This window comes from Condylura cristata, unplaced genomic scaffold, assembly GCF_000260355.1.
Source record: "Condylura cristata isolate star-nosed mole 26May11 unplaced genomic scaffold, ConCri1.0 scaffold00011, whole genome shotgun sequence".
In the NCBI taxonomy this organism is placed as follows: Eukaryota; Metazoa; Chordata; class Mammalia; order Eulipotyphla; family Talpidae; genus Condylura; species Condylura cristata.
The window spans coordinates 52,804,339-52,810,338 of record NW_004567112.1 but is presented as its reverse complement, the minus strand read 5'-3'; positions in this window follow the sequence as shown (position 1 = coordinate 52,810,338).

Here is a 6,000-nt window from a genome sequence, read left to right as displayed (position 1 = left end):
CTATTTTAATGTATCCTGTGCATACATTATACAGGCACACACAGGTCTGACATCCAAGTCTTCCATCCATTTTGAGTTAAAGTTTGTGTATGGTGTGAGATAGTGGTCTGGTGTCACTTTTTGCATGAAGGATCTGTCCAGCTTTCTCAACATCATTTGTTGAAAGATGCTCCTTTCACCATTTTATATCTTGGTTCTTTATTTATAAATGAACTGTCCTGAGAAGCATGGGCTTATTTTCTGGGGTCTCAACTATTCTCTATTGGTCTCTGTGTCCATTTTTTATACATTAATGTGCTTCTGTGATTATGGTAGCTTTCTAGTATTGGTTGAAGTCTGGAATGTGGTATCTCTGTTTTGTGTCTGGATTGCCTTGGTTATTCAGGCATTAGGTAATTTGGTTATTGACACAATGTTTATTCTTCTAATCCATGAATCATGATATTTTCCATTTCTTTATGTCTTCTTTTAATAATGTCTTATAATTTTCAGTGCATACTTCCTCCCCTCCTTTGTTAAGTTTACTCCAAGGTATATCCTATTTGGCACAATTGTAAAGGGAATTGTTTTCTTATTTTTCTCTTCCCTCTAATTTATTGCTTATATATATAGAAACACCACATATTTTCAGATATTGGTTTTGTATCTGCCAATTTACTAAATTCTTTTATTATTTCTTTTAGTTTTGGGGGGAAGAGGTTAGTGTGTTTTAGACCTGCTATAATCATGCCATCTGCAAATAACGGTAGTTTTATTTCTTCTTTTCCAATTTATGTATTTTACTTATCTGTCTTTTTCTTGTCTGATTACTCTGGATAGGAGTCCAATATTACATTGAGAGCAAACATTCTTGTCTTATTCCTGATCTTGATACGGGGCAGCAAAGGACACTAAAACTGGACAAGTGCCCATATAGTTTACCGGTCACCATCTGAGTTCTTCACTGGTGCACAATTGCAAGACTACTCAGGTTCAGAGAACAACAATAGTGGGATTTATTTAATAAACCAGGGGAAGCAAAGAGTTACTGAGGTAAAAAAAAAAAATGGCCATTTAGGAGATGCTCACGAAGCTGCTGGGATAGCTGAGTGCAGCACCAGGCAAGCTACACTCAAAATAGAAGCTGCATTGGCTGACCGACTGGCAAACAGCCAAACTTAACACTGCTTAATGAGGTGCCCAGCTCTAGGTCTTTACCTTCCCTGCCAGACTGTAACAGCAGCAAAGCCAGGAACACTCCCATTTTCTCTGGGGTTAGCCTCACCAGTTCACCCCTCCAGGGGGTGCCAACTATTACAGTCTTTGGCTTTACCACCAGCTATAATGTTAGAGGCAATACTTTCGATTTTCAATATTGAGATTTGTCTTATGATGATACTTACTTACTCCTAATTTGTTGAAAGATTTTGTAGTAAATAGGTGTTGAGACTTGTAAAATATTTTTTTTTCAAATTTTGATGTGACCAAGTACTTTTTATCTTTCTTTTTGTTGATATAGTAAATGATATTGATAAAACTGAATATTGAAGTGTCCTTATATCCTAGTACTAATTGCAGTTGGTGATCACATATGATTCATTTAATATATTGTGTGTTCCTTTTTCACGCTCTCCTTTTTTTCTTCTAGTGGATTCTGATACTCATCACACACAAAAAATTTTAATTTTCTTAATTCTTCCTTCTTGTCTCCTCATTGAGTCACTAATGGAATTTTGTTTTCATTTTCATTGATTCTTTCTGCTGCAAGGTTGAGGCTTTTCATGGGAGTTCCACTTTCTATGGATTTTTAAATTTAATTAACTGAAGTTTTTCATGTGCAATATTTCTGTAGGATTTATTTTTATAACTTTAATATCTTTAGGAATTTTTTCCTTCTGCTCCTGTATTCCCTTTCTTGTAAACCAATACTTCCTGCTTTCTTGGACCTGTGTACCACAGGAAGCAGATGCCGGGGTAAGATTGGGCTTGTGAGAGGATTTGGGGGTATAGAGGAAGGGAGAAAGAACAGGTCAAGACTTCAGACTTCAGTCCTGAGTTGGCATTTGTGATAAGAAAGAGGTTGGGTAGGAATTCTAGAATAAGAATATCTTTAGACCACAGTGCAATTTGGAGAAAGCCTGAATCAGGCTGATGGTGAATCTCTGACCTAAGGTGCTTCATGAGGAGGCCACCTGTTGGGCAATAATGACCACAGGTCTAATCCCCCTGCTCTTCTCATTCATTGTCAGGGAGCAATGGGGGCAAGTATGGCCCAGTCATGAAAGACATGGTGGAGCCAGTATGTTGTTCTCTCAGAGGAGGCCTGAGTGGGCCCCTTCTATGGCCATTGTAGTGGAAACAAAGCATCACTATTTGAAACGTGATGGGGCCACTTCATTTACTAACTACATGATCATTGGAAAGGTACTTACTTTCTCTAAGCTCTAGTTATCATATATGTATATATTTAAGATTTATTTATTCATTCAGAACTGGGGTACAGGCCAGAGATGCGGAGGGTGAGAGGATTCACCAGAGACAGAGTGGGGAGCAGAACAGGCAGATCCAGGAAATACACTGGTGGGGGGAGCATGGGTGGGTCAGGAGAGGCCTGCCTTGCCATGTGGATCACCTTTGGGACTGGGGGGTGGGGATAGAACTCACACTGAAGCTGCTCCTCACTTGCAGTGCTGTGCTTTAATCCACTGCACCACCAGGGAGGGCCCCTAGTTACCATATCTTAAAACATGAGGTTTATAATGACTATTTCATATACAGTTGTGAGGCTAAAGTGAATTCATGTAAGTGAAATGTGTAGAACACTGGTCAATACACAGAAAGAGCATATACAATATATATGCCAAATATAACGAAATCAACTAACAGAATGGTGACTCTAGAACTTGTTCATGTATTTTCTTTGAATCTGTGTTTCTTGGACATATTGTAAAGAATCGATTGCATTCCTTTTATTTTATGAATATTTATTGAGTCTTATGCATAGCAGCTAACTTTGCTCACTCTTACAGTGCTATGTTGGGATTTCTACAGATCAGTTATTTTCTGAATTCTCTGCAATCCTCATAAACTTGAAATGCGTGGCTACCACAATGATCACTTACACTTTATTGAGGTATATTGGATCTATAAAGTCGTAAGATATTTATATTGTACTTTATGGTCAGAGCCACTTTCTCTTTTTTTTCCTTGCTTCTTTCCTTCTAGGCAGAGAAAGATTTCACTTGTTTCATATCAACATCCAAGCAATTCTATTATAGGAGTTTGCAATTTAAAGATAGTCTTATCTCCTCCTACTTTTGAAAGCCAAATAAATCCATGTGCATTTTACTTCATTCCTCAAATGTTTATTGAGTGCTTATGGTGAGGCAACAAATGAACACTGAGGATAGAAATCTTGGTGAGAAGATGCTCTCAGCATCCAGAGAATCTAGGGGAATATAAAGACGGGGGCTCCATTGTACACTGCAATATGAAGAGCCAGATTACAGTCAACTTCTTTCTCAATGAGAGGACAAGGGTGAATTTTTGAGGGGAAGGTTATTATATTTGAGTTGGGAATGCCTAAGAAGATAACGGAGACAAGAAGGGAAGTAGATATGGGAGAAATTCCAGGCAGAAGGTGGTTGGTAGAGGGCTTAGAGAGTTTTTCTCTAAGGGTTTCAAAGAATTGGATTCCAGGACAAATGCAGTACCTGAAAAGTAGAGAGACTAGGTGATACTTACTTCTACTTTTTTAAAGATTTATTTATTTATGCATACAAGAACTGGGGAATAGACTACAGGTACAGGGGGAGGGGTGAGAGGATTCACCAGAGACAGAGTGGGGAGCAGAGTAGGTGGATTAACTGAAATACACTGCTGAGGGGAGCAGCGGGAGAGATAGGATGGTCTGCTGAGCCATGTGGGTCACCTCCCTGGCTGGGGATCCAACTCATGCTATAGTGTCTGCAGATAGTTTTATAGTGCTGCACTTTAACCTGTTGGGCCACCAGGGAGGGCCCTTTACTTTTATTTTAACAAAGGTTTTAATGAACTTTGTATTTGAATTGCCTTCAAAGTCATCTTGGTAATATAAAGAAAGAATGGGATTATTTATAAATTGCTTCTTGACTGGCCACTATGAGACTGAAGTGAGAGTCTAGGTTTTATCAGAACAAAGCAAACAAGGAGTACTTGAAATAGCTCTTTTTGGGGACAGTGCCCCCATTTTGTACCATGGACCCAAAACCAATTTTAGAAAAATTTCTGCCTATATAGAATTCTAATTCCTATAGACCAGGATCTAGGAATGAGAATGGACAAACCAAAGCCAATCTTCAAGATAACTATTTATCTGCACAGAAGGTATTCATTCATTAACTATTTTGAATGTTAAATTGTATTACATATTTCTTTACTTGAGTAAACATAGAACTAAGAATAATTTCATTGTGCTTACTGACATTCAGGGTTGTCATCATGGACACAAATATTATGCTACGTTGTACAGAGCAAAACTTTGGATCTTAAAGTGAATCAAACTTTTTGTCTGTACTGATGGTATTTACACATTCAAAAAAATTTAAATTGTGCTTCTTTTGTCTTCTTTCTGCTGCCAACTCTTGCCATGAAGGAGTTAATAATTTCATTCCTAATCTCCCAAAGTAGTGGTTTACTTTGAGGGTAAAGCAAAGGTTCTTTGTGAGCACAGTTTGTATTCAGAAGCCTTGGTAAATGTTATTTCAGTCATAGAATAATTAAGTGGGTGGATTTTCTTTAAGACTTGGTTCCATCCTTCCTAAGTAGTTAGCTATTTTTTTGGTCATCATTTAAACAGTCTCAGCCATATTTCCACATTTACAGACTACACAATCTAAAATCCTAGAATGATGGATATCCAGCTTAGATTCTGGAGTCCAAGGTCAAAGTATATTTTACAATTTCTTACTTGTAGGCCTGGCAAGTAAGTTGGACAAGTTAGTTAACCTCTTTGCCTCTTTTTTTTTTTTTAATTCACTTTGTGGATGAAAAATACGGGTCACACTGTTCTTGTGGATTGTGGATAGCACATATAAGAGAAACTTCTCTTTAGGTGTCTGCATCCCAGTGGAGAGGGTAGTTCCAGTTCCCTTAAATAGAAATCTTTTCAACTAGATCAGGTGGTTAAGAGGTTAAAATCCCCCAGGCATATGAACATCTCAAGTTTCATTAGTCAGCTTGGCCACTGGATGTCGCACTTGATCTAACTACCATGCACAGACAGTCCTGTCTTTGATTTGGACAGTGGGGCTTCCAGAGCTTGAGAGAACCTTTGCAATCTCTGAGATCCAGAGTTAGAAAACTGCCAGCCACAGGCTGTTTCATTTTACACACACACACACACACACACACACACACACACACACACACACACACACACACACGAATACACTAAGGAAGAGAACAGACTATGCTTTATTCTGTAGAGTTCTAGTGTGACATTGACCCTTCATTTGTTTGGGTTACCCACCTAGCTCTTCAAAGCAACAGAGTGTGGAACATTCTGATATCATTTTACAGAATGCTATCATTCTTATTTTTTGTTTCCCATGTTGGTGCCTGGCTCTGAGCCAGATTATTCAGAATTTTGTCAAGAATCTGCACATTTAAGAAATTTCTACTATGCAGCAGATGAGAGGACCGTTGCCTCTCTTCTGAGTTCTGCTCAATCTTGGGCTTCTGAGTATGTTGACTTTTACAACAGCTAGTGGGATGTTTAATATCATCAGTATTTTAATTTATGTATTTGGTTGGGGGGGATGGGATGCATTTTGGACATTGCAACCTGCTTCCTAAGATGCTTAGAGATACATTAAGCTAACAATAAAGTCCAAAACCTTTAACAGGAAGCCAGGGAGACCAGCCAAGGGTCATGATTTATACCAGCTCTTATCAGTATAAGTAAGCCAGAACTCACTGACTACTCATTTGTTATAATGTAACCACACACACATATACACACCTTTAAAATTTTATAACTAC